We start from the raw sequence: 15,589 nt of genomic DNA on the forward strand, positions 1-15,589 counted from the left end.
ATGGGGAGTCACGAGTGGGTGCATCACCCCTTGAAGGGGTGGGAACACAGAGAAAGGGTCTGTGGGGAGAACTTTGTGAACAGTTGCAGCATGTTAAGCTTGAGCGATTTAAGATATTTGGGGCATGCTTGGATGAAGTGGTTGTAGCACGAATGGGCGGGAGATACAAAACAGAGAAGGAATTGGGGCGTGTGAGGTCTTGGGGATTAATTTGGTATATTTGAATGGAACTTTAATACATATTAGTCAGGCTTGGGGGAGTTGATATGCATATGATGGTACTGAATTTGAATTACTACAGTCCTGTCCTAATAAAGTGGCATTTTTCACAAGCTGGCCTGTGGCGAATGTGTAATCTTGGTGAATGAGTAATCTTGCAAAATGAGTTACTGGAAGAAACATTTTATTTGAACTTCCACAGCAGGAACTGACACCCGCATCATTTCAGCTCCCCGTCTGTCTGACCTGCCCCCTCGGAAGTTTCTTCCGCAACTGTTTTCCTTGACCTGCATCCATTTCGCCGGAGGAGCTAGAGCAGAACTCAAGACTTCCCACAGTCATGGTATATTGTCATTCATTCTGAACTGTCAGTCGCTACGCTGCATTCAGACTGCTTGTGATCTGGTTGCATGTTCTTCGGTCATAATCCAGTGCTTCGATGTAACAGTCTCTCTCTCTGCTGGCGCTAGTTTGGCTAATTTCCCAGTTTAACTCATGTTTAGAATATTTGAGGGCGGTGTAAATCAGTTTAAGAGGTTAATCATTTACTGTTCTCTCTCCAGTCTGACAATATTTTAGGGAACGTTAAAGACTGCCTGAAGCCAATGAATCCAGGGATCTCTCTTCAGCACGGGCAGTTCTGCACCGACGGAGGCTCGGTGATTGCTGCTCCTCGGTGCTGATGCCCACTCTGCACTCCGCTCTTGATGGAGGGGCGGGGTTAACAGAGAGCTGTCAGCCGCGCAGAAACAATTCTTCTAGAAGCGGGCGGAGCGTCGAGCAGTCTGGTCTGGCTCAGGGCGCCGAAGACCTGCGTTGCCTTTAAGGGGCTGGTAGAGAGGAGGAGGAATGGGCGGTTTGGGCAGGGGCAAAGGAGGAGGAGGGTAAAAGGAATTAATTTGCGGTGTAGGAGGAGGTGGCCGGGCGCCATTTCCTGGGAGATTTCCATCTCTTTCCCTGTCTGGAGTTTGAGCCGGTAGCATCTGTTGCCGACGGGAGTCGAAGGGTCTCTCTCAGCACAAGCTGCCTCAAGGAGCCCCTAGCTGGGACCTCTCACGCCGCCTGGGCCATACCCACCTTAGAGGTAAGAGGTATGGGCAAGGGAGGTGCGGAATTAAGAGCGCCCCGCTGTGACTTTTCTCTACAGGTTGCAAATTGCTAAAGTCTGCTTGCTCCTTTAGATCCGATAACCGGCAAGTCAGCAGGCCCCACCCACCCTGTAGTGCATGCTCATCCCTGGAAACCACTTCGGCCTCCCCATCCTCAGGACAGTGTGCCACCGCAACTTTTCACGTGTATTGATGAGCGTGTGCACTGTTGTCCTTGAAGCTATAGTGATCTCGCAGAGTCTCTGCCCTACTTTCCCAGGACAAGCACGGTGTAATTAGTGGACGCGTCCTCGTCCACCCAGTGCAGGCTCAGGGAAGACTGCGAGGCTGTTGTCTGAGATGCAGCAGGCGTGACTGTCCTCGAAAGACTTCCCTTTGCCGAATCCGGAGGAGGCAGCACCTGCATTTCTGGCACCCTGTTTAAAGAGGAGTGCAACTGGCGCCAGTGCTCTCCTATGCATCGGCAGTACAGGAGAAACACACCCTGCTCGAAAATACAAGCACCCAAAATCCGAACAGTCTTTTTATTTTTTTGCTTCTTGATTCATTGCTTTGTGAACAGTTTGTTTCAAATGTGTTTCGCTTCTATGTATCGTTTGGAAAAGTATGGGATTTTTATTGATGAAATCTGAACCGTATCTCTTTATATTTAATGTGCCAGTGCATCAGTTTGCTTCTATCGATGCCTTGTGCTTTATCTGAGTGGGAGATGTATGAAGTAGTTTGAACATTTATATTCTATTTCTATCCAAACCGTCTTACAGTATGCATTAAATTGGTTTTAATAACTACCATTCACATGCACTCCAGTAGCAAATTTGACAGGTGGTGTTTCATTTTACTGCAGCATCGATTGGTCCACAGCAGTGAAACTGTTTTAGTTAATCTAGAATGATAACATGTGTATACTGACATGTAATCACGTTAAAAAAGGTACAGACCCTTTTAAATTGTGGGGGGAAATTGTTGTTTGCAACCTTTCTGTTTCGGCATATCATCTCTGCACTGAATAACACTTAGTAAATGTTGAAGCAGAAAATGACTAGCCGTTGTCTCTGTAAAAACTGTATGGAGGTAAAGACTTGGTTCTTGTCATACTTGGTGCGGGCCTAGTTTGGATTGCTAGCCCCCTGGGACCAGTGGACAAGACAAAGACACACCTCTTTTTTTTATTTTTTTAACAGTGACTGCATCCCATCTTTTATCTTTTTACAGTCCTGCTCCGTGTCTAGCTATAGTGCTGCATTTCCAAGATCCACTAACCTAGTACTAGTGCACTTGTGCAGGCAAATACAGTTTGAGGCAACCAATTAGCTTAACGTGTGTGTGATTTTTATATATTTTTCAAAGCGCTGGTCATAACTGTGGCCCATTTTTAAATATGCTGCTGTTCGCTTATAGCCTGTTTGTCGCGCTAGAGTGCCAAACATTCACAGATACGATATCTATTCTTAGATGCGTAGCGGCCCATTCCCTCTGTTAAGTTGACTGCTAATGCCCTTACTTGACACAGCTTCGTGAAAGGTGAACAAAACACTAGGTACAAGATTTTTAACTTTTCTTCCTAAGTGGTGATGCAAAGATCAATTCCACATAACATGTTCAGTGTTACTGGGTAATTTACAGTGCTAAGACAGTTTAACGAACTATCAATTGGTAATAGTTATCATCACCATAATCTAACCTTTCTAATAATTATTTGATAACAATTTTTTGTGTGGACTTGAATCAACCTAGCAGGTGCTTGATTTTGCGAATGCAGCCACTCTGTTACGCTTATCGTCATTCAGTGATGGCCCCTTTTCTGTATGATAGCAAGCGTCAACTCGGTATGCCAGCTTTGATATGTAATTTTGTACCAGACTCTTCATAGCTTTATTAGGTAACGTTCTCTTTATTAATGTTTAAATCTTTAGAAAGTAACCATTGTTGATTTCAGCCTTTCATACAAAAAGTCCTGTAAGTAATTACATTTCTCAATGGTTTAGAACCAACAGTTGTACCAAACGACCAATATTAATAATACTGGATTCTATGAGACGTGATCCTTTTCTTATTCCATGTAATTTATGTGCGTTAATTCGAAATGATCCTTTGTAAAAAAAAAAACTACTAGGGTGCAATTGCAGATACCTCATCCTCTGCATATAGTGCATTGCGTGATATCCTGTTTAGTGGCTCTAACGCTTCTTTTGGCCACACTTCATTCAAGTTAGCTTATAGGTTCACTGCTTCTTCTTATCTGCGTTAAACCAGCAAAAGCATTTTTTTTTTTTTTTGACCATGTTTGTGTCATGGTAGTTGTCTGCTCTTTAGCATTGGAAACTTTGCTGGCAACCTTGTCAGAGGTTGAAAACACGGAGGGTCTGGTACTCCTCTGCAACCTCTCAGAATTAAAATGGAACAGTAGCTTTGTAGAACAAATGACCTCACATATTTTATTGATTGCATGATGTGCCTCCCCCTGACATTTGAAAGACAAGTATTCCTTAAGCATGGTAGAAGTGAATGTTTTTTGTTTTTTTTTTTCCCCACTGCGTGTCTTGTTTTGACATGCCTTTTGTAACACTTTTGTTGTGGGAGCTGCCAGACCCTCACCATTGTAGCAAACACCAGCAAAAAGGTAAAAAAAAAGTTTTGGTCTCAAAAAGCACACATTGCCACCAGTGGCATAACAAAAGCCTTGCAGGTCCCCTCCAGGCACCCCCCTGAGCACAGCACCTGCCCTTAGTGAGTCTAGAGGGGGACCCACCATGTTATTTGCAGGGGGGGGGAAGGGCCTTCTTGTTTTGTTATGCCACTGATTGTCACAGTAGTTCCTGATACTGAACAAAACTACTTTGTGTGCCAATATGCTCCTTGTGGAAGAGCAGAATGCGATCACTCAGAATAAAGCCAGCCAATAGATAGAGAAATAGAAGTTTAATAAAAACAAAATGTCTGTTAACACAGACCTAATTAGGGACCCAATTCTTAAAGAAAGTGAGATAAGTGCACCCATGATATGTCTTTGAATTAGTGGCTTTCATGAATTCCATAGAACTTAGAGAAGGAGACCAGGAAATTGTACTCATAGAAAATATTTGTGAACTGTATCTTGGCATGAGGAAAAATGCATGTGTAGATTTTCTCATGTAAAAATCTATTTAGCATTTACAAGTTCACTTTCCCTCCATCCACGTTTTTCCAACCCTGGAAAAAATTAGACTTCTGCCTTTGTCAGGAGTAAATTTCCAACCTTTCTCATTACGGGAAATAATCAGAGAAGAGCTGGTGAAAATCCTTAAAACATGCACGCTAGTTGGTTTGCAGACTCAAAGGCATTCGAGCTCTGGAACTATTGCTTAATTCTTCCTCCAGCCCCAATATGTAGATCTGTGGAAAAGTGGCAAAATTCGGAAATTGCTATAGTAGGGACTGAAATTGTAAATATTCAAACCCCACCATAGTAGTAGTCCTGGCATAATTGGAGAGGCTATTATTCAAGATCTTACGTAATGAGGTTGCTGCTGTAACTTGTCACTGCACTACATGGCACCAAAGAGTCGTGTGTGTGTGTGTGTGTGTGTGTGTGTGTGTGTGTATATATATATATATATATATATATATATATATATATATATATATATATATATATATATTTTTTTTTTTTCAGGACAGGTAGATTTAAGAAGCAACCTGGAAAAAAGAAACACATGGGTAGTAAGGGTAAAAGATGCCGCACTTCTAGGCAGTAAAACAATAATTTTTAACAGATATATGAACAAGAGCAAAGTCTCGTGCAACCTGGCCCGGTGCCCTACTACCCAGAAGGCACCAAAACGGGTATCCGAGTACCCAAGGACAAAACTGGAACAATTTGGCCAAAGCACACAGAATATAATGTCCAATAGTGTGGCAAGGATGAAAATCCCTGACGGTGTGTTGGAGGTTAGAGGAAGTATGAGGTTGAAGAAAAGTCTTGAGTCTTGTTAGTAGATGATGCCTTTAACTGAGAGTAGTATGGCTGCCTGAGCAGCAGCAGGTGGGTTAGACGCTCCTAGACTGCTTATCGCGCCTCTCCGCCCGGCTTCTTTAAGGTTTTGACTCATGGCTTATCAGGGCCTGCTATTCCTGCTTTAACCTACGTGCTCAACACCTAACCCACCTGCTGCTGCTCAGGCAGCCATACTACTCTCAGTTTTACTAATCCAATAAGATCAATTTCACCTATTCTAGCCCACATAGTTGAGTATTATCTACCACTCTGGCCGGACTGCCCAGCCTTGATGAAGTCACCTGTGTGATGAAACACGTGTTGGCTGTTTATCTATGATGGTATTATGTTCTCTTACACCCACGAATAAAGTTTATATTGCTTTTTCTTGTTTGAGTTGGTCATTCTATGTCCCTGAGAACTATGCTCCTGAATTCTTTTACATCAGGATTTGTGGTAAGTCGACTACACTTGTGGCCTCTAGTATTTTTTTTCAGTCATACTTCGCTTTATCAGTGTGTGACTTTATAAAATATCTTCTTGCTTCAAGGACTAGATGCATCAGAAACTCACTTGACGTATGGAAAAACACACTTGTCCCATTGGGTTCCATGTAATGAGTTGAAAAATGACAGCTGCATTCTTAGTATATCAGGGCAATGATAATTTCGTCTCTGATAATGCCACAATTAATATTATCTTAGGGTTTGGATTTTAGTTCGGCTCTGATCATGCAACTTACTGAATATACCAGGGTTGTATTTATCTAAAAATATTATGGGCTAGCTAACCATCTAAGTTTGGCTTACTCACACAAATGTTCATTTTCTATTCATGAAAGGATTTAGTCTCATGAATATTTATCGCGAAGCACATATACTCACAAGGTTTGAAAGTTGTTGTTCCAATGCTGGAATGCCCCTGGAGTATGAGTGCACCCACAGACTTCCGTGTTTAAGGTTATTTGCCAACTTCTCTCTGATCCATTCACGCCCAGCAAATATACTGCTCTCAAGTGTTAAAGTAAAACGGTGGAAAGGGAGTTTATCCATGGAGGGCAATATTTTTCCATACATGTTTTAACAATTTAATTGGCATTTGCTCTGTAGGTTCCTGTTTACACATGTATCTTTTAAATGGAATTCAGAATATTTGGTAGGAGTAGGCTTGGAAATTTGCACTTGTAAGTTTCCAGGTTTACTTTTTTGTAATCTTATCAATTCCACAAAGGTAATAATTCTGCATCAATGCAAGTTCCTTGACCTGGAGGGGAACTTATGTGATTTTTCTATTAAAATTAGGCCCACATTAGTGGTACACTTATTTCAAACGCATGTATTTAAATGATGCTTTAGAGAAATGGTATTTAAAGCTGGCCTAAAAATAACCATAGTTTAGTACAACGGTCTTTGACCTTCATATTTTGTTTTATGAATTTGAAAATATTTTTTACTACATTGTTTGCTTACAAAATAAAATCCTTCTGTAGATGTTCAGTTTTGCAAACGTGTTGCCTTTTTATATTGAAATCTGCCATTAGTCCAATCTGTGCTTTGAACTCTGTATTTCTTGGAGCACTAAACCGAACAGTAGGCTTTGTGTTACACATATGGATATGTTACGTGTTTTAGTAGCAGACAGTCCAGATTCCCTTCAGTCATTCTGCAGCACTGTGTAAACTGGGAGCGAAAGGGTTTGTGCTGCAGTGTATTTAGCCTACTTGTCTCTTGGAAAAAATAAACTTGGAGACCTTCACATCAAACAATAAGTCTTGACCATTGGGTGATAGGGATTCTACATCCCTGCTTTGTACATTTTGCAGGTGAAAAGTTAGGGATGTGAAGGAAAAAATTGTGTTCCCTTTCTATTGTAATATTGACCTTCCTTCTTTTGTTAGTTGTATTTTGATCACACTTAACTATGTAAAGTCCTTTTCTTAATCACTTCATAGCATAATATGACTGTGCAATATCGCTCAGCCCTTAACCTCCATAATCAACCTTCCAAACATCTTCATAAACACTATATTGTTCACTTACCTACCTAAATGTTGACTTCACATAACCCTCCCACCACCTTTCCCTGTCTCTACTCACCCTCTTCTCTACATCCTGTGTCAAATCTTTATTTTACCTGCTTGACTAATGAGACAGCTGTACTGCCTCACCTCACTTATGGAATTGGCAGCAATACTTACTGGAGAACCAACTGGAACACAATCACTCGAGACTGGAAAAATATAACTAGCAAACCACTAGGTCACCACCCATCACTTCGTTAAACCAACACTCTTCACTGCTGCAAACTGACAGGAGATATTTCTGAACTGCAACACTGTGCTGTCTTGCCAGGAAAAATGTCAGCATGAAAAAGTATCTCCAGCCACTGTTCAACAGTGCCCATACAGGTCTGTGCATTATTTGCAACCATCAGCTAAATCTCCCAGTGCACTCCTTTGGTGGTCACCTCAGGTAGAGTTCGCCATAAAGCAATTACCAGTGATGCTGACTGTTGCCTTGAAAAGTGAGACTTCAGGAATGTGACCCTGTACAATGCGTTCAGCCACACTCCTGCATCTGCACATAGAGGATTTCTTTAAACCTCCCAATTTCTAAGGTAATGTATAAGACATTGGAATGCATACAAACCACCTTTCATGCTGCTTGTCAAAGTGAGCTCTTTGTGCAACAACCAATCACATGCCATCTAACTCCATTCTACACCTTTTCAACACGAAGACTTGGTTGGGCAGTGGTGCCCTATTTTACGCCATTCTATCCCAAAGGAATACATGGACTGCTACAGTTATCGCTTATGCAAGAAAAGGTGTGAAGGAACAGCGAGCGCTGGCATCATCCAAGGCCATGCGCCTCCAGAGTGCAAGTTTTTATTGATGCGTAGTGCACCCAATACACTCTTTCTCTGCCTCCTCCCTAGTCATCTGCTTACCACCTCCTTGCAACAAAGGACAATAACTTTCGTAACTCTTCTAGTGTTCTGTTTTGAACATATTCATTGACCACCAATACCCAAGATTCTTTGGTGACCTCAACACCTCGTTTTACAAGCTGAAACTACATCAGACCCCATTACTCATTTCTAACCTCTCTTTGACCTCCTCCAGCCTATTTCTGAGAGAACTCGTACTGCAGAACATACTTTTGTTGCATTCAGAGTTTTCAAAAAGCTAATCTCTGTAACTGGAAGGGACTTGATAGCATGGAGTAAATATCTCCCCATCAGCTTTGATCTCGGTATCCCAGTTGGGCCTTCTCGCCCCACATTCCTCCCAAACCAGTTCACAGACCAGACTGTGCAAAATCAGATCTTGGACACATTTATGGGCCAAACCATCTGCTAAACAAACACACAAAAGCTGATGTGAGGAACACATTCAATAAATGTTACCACTTGGCATCACCGGTGGTAGCATTCTAACCAGTCGTTCTTTCACCTAAGCCCATTCAAATTTAAAATATTTTAAACCTTGCATAACCACTTGATTTGCCCGAGTTATCAGGGGGGAAACCACATCCAGGGAGGAACTAAATTAGTCTGGGGAGTACTTCAGCTTTCGCCAGAACATTAATGGTTTTAATTGGGCCTTGTGGATCATGGCTTCCCCGTCCAGGTCATGATGAAGTGGTATTAAGGGGGTGTATTTTGTAAGATTAGTTAATGCTCTTAAACCATGTTCTCTGCCATCCCCAATTATATCACATCAGCATTACCCCACACCTCAGCCCAAAAAAGGGCACTGCTCTCAGCCTTGGCCCTATAAGACTGTAAAGCAGGTGAGATATACATAAATCGAGATGACTGGTTAAATCTAAGAAAGGCAGCAAAGTGCTGTGAGATTCAAGCTACTCCCCTCGACCTGGGACAACCATTACATAGAGCTAATTAACTTGATTCCTAAATAAATAAATTCAGAAACCTTATCCAGCAAACTGGCATCCAGCAGGATAGAACCCCTAAACAAGCTGTGGGTTCTGATGACCATGAATTTTGTTTTAGAGTGATTAATCACCAGGTCCGGTCAGAACAGAAAGCTGCAGACTTATCCGTTGGAAGCCACTAATGGTCTTTGACATCAATGAAGTGCCATCAGCAAATAATAGGAGAGGGAACTTAAATCCCGCCAGAGGCAGGGCATCATCTTGGGGTACATCTAGATGGTAGGCCACTTGGTTAAGGTATAACGAAAATAGGGTTGGGGCTAGAATGCTCCTTTGGCGAACTCCTCTGAAAATAGGGATACGTTCAGTAAGCTCACCACCTCGAACCCATCTGACTTGGGCTTATGTATCATCATATAAACAGACCAAAATGTTCCAAAGACTGTTGGGGATGGCATTATTTTTAAGGACCTCCCACAACTTTTCACGCGGTACAAGATCAAATGCGGACTTTTGGTCTTCGAAGATCAGATGTAGATGCGTCTTTTTTGTATAAGAACGGTCTAGATTAATAAAAAACTAAAAACTTGATCAATTGTACTTGCGCCTTTGCAAAACCCCGCATGGAAAGGAGAGAGGGCCTGATTGTCTTCGATCCACTCTTCCAGTTCCCCTAGGATTTGCTTAGCAAAGACCTTTTGGGCAACATCGATAAGGCTGATCGACCTGTAATTTAGGGGAGAATCCTGCACACCCTTTTTAAAGATAAGGATAATTTCGGCAGCCTTCCAGCTAGATGGAATGCTGCCCCCCCCCCCCACCCCCTTTAAAAATTAACTTTAATAAGAAATTAAAATACACAGCCCAGCCCTCGGTCAGTAAGAAAGAGATCACCTCTGACACCATCCGGCCCTGCCGCTTTACCTGGAGCAATTGCTTTTATTGCTCTGAAGTCACTCAATTCCATCCTAAGGTGTGTTGTTGCAGTAGGAGAGCCCTTTCAGCATTAACCCGGGGTATCTGCTTGTAAAGATTAGAGAAGTGTCTATGCTATACCTCCGGGGAAAGGAATTCGCCTGCAGCTTACTAGGACATTGGTCCTGGTTGGCCACCACTTTACAGAATCTTTCTGCATGACAGCTTTTATTTTTATTTTTTTATATATATTTATTCTCATATAAGGGACTCCCACTCCCTCCATGCTCTCAGTTGAACCAGTAGCATCATACGTGGACACATTGCACCTTAACCAGTGCTTGAGGTCAGGTCAGTTGTAATGGATTATACAGTGTGCATGTTCTAGCAGCTGGAAGCCTTCTGGTAATCGCATGCTTAACTTGTAACCAATTACTGTAGCCCTTAATGACTTACACAGGCTCCCAATGACCAGAACAATATCCTTTTAAGTTCTCTGTTCATTGCTCAGTTGACGATAAATAAAAATTACTTCTTTTTTCAAACCTCCAGACATACTGCCAAAGAACGACCGAAATCAGGAAGGCACTACTCCTGACCATACACACTTATTAGGAAAACGCAACTTTGTAACTTCCTCCTGAGGAAAAAATAACATGCTTGCTGGCAGTTCATCAAGGTGATGCACACCATTAATCAGTGGCTACTACACGAGCCCCTGTGTCCCATGTAGTTAGTACAACACGTGTGTTTTCACCTTAAACCGATCGCCACGTTGAGCCATAAGATTCAGTAGGCATGCTCTAGGCTGCTTTAGAGACCACCCAGACATCTAAGACAACCGTATATGCACACAATAGGAAGACAAATTACAGATCCTGTTTTACAAAAATTGTTAATATTTACACAATCTACTTGCCTGTTGTCACCCATGTTTATTGGTGTAAAGTGCAGTGTTCAGTTCTCCACAGCACTATTTGGTAAAATGCATGTGTTTAAATGTGAGTTTATGTACTTCTCTCAGGTCTCCTTTAAAGCTGTATTATTGTAATGTTAAACAGTCTGTACTCTTCAGTCTGTTACAAAGACTTGAGCTTTATTGCTTTATCATAGGATGAAATATAGAAATAACTTGTTGGAAATGTGTTTGTTTTTTTTTGGCTGTCTCTGTGAAGGTAAACACATTGAAACCTTGTGGCACTGTTAAGTATTTGAAAGGAGATACACGTCTGGTCCTTGGGCCAGAAAGCAGTAAGACAAGCCACAACTGAAGCTAATGGAGCAAGAATGTACAAAACAAGCTGGTGTAATTGCACGAGTGTGGTGGGAAAACTTGTCATTTGGACAACTGAAAGGTAGTTAAACTGTACATTGAAAATTACTAGTTGGAGTGATCTCCTTGTAGATGATGATCTTAAAGCATTTGTTTTCATTTGAAGCCGAGTTATTTACATCAGTTCATTAAAGTTCAAGCTTGCTCCAGGGGTTATCAAGGTCTTTCAAATGACAGATTAAATTGTTCGACTTCTGGAAAACTATTGTCAAAATATCTTCCTTCCTTTGTCAGGATTGCGCATAGAAAGTCGGTTGCGTTTTGGTAGGCTTGAATCAAAATTAGTCCAATGACCTCTAAATTAGAAATGGACATAAATACACATCTTTCCAGTGTATCTGTGCTCATGTAGCACATAGACCGTCTGGCTTTCAGCTAATTGCCTTTTGATCTTAGCCACATTTATGTGTAATCCTTTTTGATAAGATTTGATTTTCGGTCTCTTTGTGGTCTGATGAGAATACATTTCCCATTTGGATGCACTTACCAGAAGAAAGTGGAACAGAAGACTTTGAATTGATGTTGGATTTACCTGGCACATTTTCAGTTTGGATTATGAAATGTTGTGAGGCAAGTCTAGACTGAACAGTTTTGTTTCTTAAATTTTGGCCAGGTGGATGACTTGTGCAATGGGCATGTCTGAATATAAATATGAGATTAGTGCGCACTTTGAATGTTCAAACGCTGATCAATTTAGCTCCAGCAATGGAGAAGTTTTAGTGCCTCTCTGATGCAGATGTAAGTAGTCCAGGGTCTGTAATCGTCCAATCGTGTTTATTCAGCAGTGGAAACAATCCTGTGTACAAAGCTGTCCAATACGCTCCATCAGATTGCCATGGGGGTTATCTGTCAAAATGCTGCTCTTGACATGGGGTAATCTCTCCAGTGAGTTAGAGGAGACAGGGTAGCACCTTCTGCAAAGACCTCTGTAACCTGCAAGGCACATGAATGAGGTGTGGTAGATGGAGGAGGTGAAAGGACTTGAAGGTGTATGTAGTGGAGAAGTTGTGTATGACTCGAGGACAGAAAGCTGTGAACAGTGGAAGTGAGTCAGAAGAGTTTCTTGGCTGGTACCTGGGTGCCTGTTTTCCCTGCAGGCCACCGGAATTGTGTCAAGAGTAAGGTGGGGAGGAATGGTATTTTTACTTGGAAAAAAAAAAAAAACTCCTTGAGGTAGGTAATGTTCTTGGAGGACATAAGATGGTGCAATATAGCCAGCGTGAACATAGAACGGGGTTTGGCAGTTTAGTCTGTGTGTTTACCATCATGAAATGGAGGTGTTTTTGTCCTTGCACTCGGCCTACCAGCAACCCGTTGCTCGGGGTACTGCTCCAAGCTCCATCAGAACATCTCCATGACATGCTCATAAGTAAGGATGCCAGTTTAGCATGATGCAGTTGTTTAGGTTTGTGTGTGTAAATATTTTTACTTGTTGCTTGCACCATAAGAAAGATGTTTTTTAAATAGTGAAAAGATTGTGTGTATTTGGTAAGAACATGTGTATCTGATACAGACATCTAGTTGCAGATTTCTTACCTTAGAATTGCCCTCAGGCGTCCGTCTGGATCTGGAGAATTTTCTTGAGTAGTACCATTGCTTGCTGTTAAGTGACGTTGATCAGCTCTGCGTCTGGCATTCTCTGCGCCGGATATGACGTCGCAGGACCTATATAGGTGCTCCTCGGCACGGTGACGCCAGTTGTTTTCTTTCCGCTCCAGCCTAGTGCTGATCCAAAGATGAACTACCCCTCAGTCATTTTTGATTGCTCTTTTGACTTTGTTGATTATTTTTTGATGTTAACACTCCTGGTGCACAAAGGATATCTGGGTGTAAGACTGGGTTCAAGCCCTGCGGATCGTGCCATCGGGCAGTGTCCGTAACGGAACCATACCTTATGTGCCTGTGGTGTCTCTAGCATGACCAGAAGTCGTGCTCTGAGTGCCAGGCCATGAATCCAAAAGCTTTGGGGGAGCGGTCCCTAAAGTGCCCTTCAGCCCCGCGCTGGGCTCTGTGTAGGTCCTAATCTCAGTCAAGAGGAAAGTTCCAAGTATGGTTGTGGGAGCCCCTCCTTCATCGTCATCCCACTCAAAGTCCTCAGGACAATCTGTTAACTCAAGGAACAAGAAGAAGTCGAAGAAGAATGTGTTCTCCAACTTCACCCACTCTGTCAGCTGACGAAGGAAAAGGAGCATTGTCTTGCTAGGTCTCTGTCCACTGCTGCGTCTGGGTCAGTTCCGCGTCTCCCTGGGAACCAGGGTGACCCCTGCCCAACTGAAGGAATCTTCTGAGGCCCTGCTCCTCATCTTTGGACATTCTGACTCCTGGAGTGCCTTAGGACCTGCTGCTCTGGGTAAGAAGGGACCCCCCTCAGGTTGCTTTCCAGGGGGTACCCATGGATCCGTTCCTGGATTCAAACGGGCTTCGGTCGCACCACCTCGACCTTCACCCCCCCCCCCCACCAGTTCCTCATTCTCGCCCAATCCTCCTGCAACATCCAACAGGGGCCTTGCTGCCTATGTTAGATCCTGACCCTTATTCCTTTAGCGTTGGGGCACAGTGAGGAATGGGAGGGGTCGTTAGCCTGGATACTTCCCCTGACGCTGGCATGCTTTCTTCTTCTACTATGGCTACGGATGAGGGAACGTCCTATTCCATGGTGGTGCAAAGAGCGGGCGAAGTCCTGGGCCTTCAGCTGCCTTTGGCAATCAGGACTAACTTTATGACAGAGGTTCTTCAGCCTGGGGTTTCGTCCTCTGAACCTCAGTTGCCCTTCAATGAAGCCTTTACGGATGTCCTATTCGGTACCTGGTTCAAACCCAGCACGGGTGCCCCTGTGAGCAGTACTATTGCCAGCAGCCATAAACCTGCTCCAGCTGACCCAGCGTTCCTGATGCAACATCCCTTCCCTGATTGGTTATCGAAGCCTCTACATCTCCGGGTGCGTTCCCTTCTGCACCCCCAGAAGGGGAATCCATGAGGCTTACTCCAGTCTGGCATTGCGGTCAGTGAGTACCGCATGCCTTTTGGGCCTTTAATCCCACACGTTGTGGGATACAGTTGTGCAAGTGCTGCCAAAGGTCCTGGAGGAGGCCCAGGCTGTACCCTCTCAAGGTGTTGCTGATGGGAGAATTGCAGCAAAGTTCAGTCAGATGTGGACTGGACACAACCAACTCACTGGGCAGAGAGGTTGCAATGATGGTGGCCCCGAGTCGCTATGTCTGGTTGAGGATATCAGTCTCTTCAGGGGAAGTCCAAGCTCATCTTCTAGACATGCCCTTTTGATGGCACCCGTTGCTTCGGAGACAAAGCAGGCTTGAGAGCTTCAAGGATTCTCGTGCTACAGGCAGGCCTTTGGAGGAAAGGAAATGAGGGGCAGCTGTGACACCTAGTCTACTTATTGCCCCTTTTGTGACTACAGAGGAGGTGACCCACCATGTCTGTTTACCTTCAGCCACCATGCCACACTTGCTGCCCAGCCTCCGCGCGGCAGCATATGTGGGATCCATTGTCCTCGATCGTTGAGCCAGCAGTCTGGCCAGTCAACAGCAACCCCCCCCCACTCCCCCCCCCATCCCATTACCCCCTTGCCCCACTCCTACCCCAACCATGCTGTTGCCTCCAAACCTTCATAGACTTAGGATTTCTCACCAGAGGCCAGTTAAAGGCAAGATTCGCCATCACCTGCTGGCAGTCCACCACATCAAGCAGGTGGGTTTTGCAGATAGTCCGAAGGGGCTACTCCCTCCCCTTCAAGGCTACTCCTCCATCCATGCCACCATCATCCTACGATTGGATGATAGAGGATCACTTGGCACTTGGTCGCCAGGCGGTTATGAGACTCTTGGCCAAGGGAGCCATAGAGAGGGTTCCTGTGCCATAAGTAGGTCGTGGCTGCTATTCCCGCTTTTTTCTGGTGTCCAAAAATGACAAGGGCATTCGTCTCTCAATCTTCCTCGAAATGCTCACTCTGGCTCAGGTTTTCTCTGCCCTGGACCACGGAGACTGGATGGTAGCATTAGACTTGCAGGGCGCTTACTTCCATATTCCTGTCCTTCCTGCCCACGGACATTACTTGTGGTTTTACGGTAGGCCACGAATACTTTCGGTTCTCTGTGCTCTCCTATGGCCTTACCAGCAC

General features: G+C 43.7%; 1 protein-coding gene across 2 annotated transcripts in view; it reads left to right on the forward strand.

The window, feature by feature from the left end:
• Positions 1-1,006: 1,006 nt before the first annotated feature.
• The window catches only part of EPB41L5 (erythrocyte membrane protein band 4.1 like 5), an 873,454-nt gene continuing 858,871 nt past the window's right edge, over positions 1,007-15,589 (forward strand). The window contains exon 1 of one of the 2 annotated variants that reach the window (XM_069224616.1): positions 1,007-1,303. The gene's annotated coding sequence lies outside the window, so the exon portion shown is untranslated. The remainder of the gene's footprint in view (positions 1,304-15,589) is intronic. The other variant, XM_069224615.1, reaches the window with a different exon arrangement.

This window comes from Pleurodeles waltl, chromosome 3_1 (genome assembly GCF_031143425.1).
Source record: "Pleurodeles waltl isolate 20211129_DDA chromosome 3_1, aPleWal1.hap1.20221129, whole genome shotgun sequence".
Taxonomy (NCBI): domain Eukaryota; kingdom Metazoa; phylum Chordata; class Amphibia; order Caudata; family Salamandridae; genus Pleurodeles; species Pleurodeles waltl.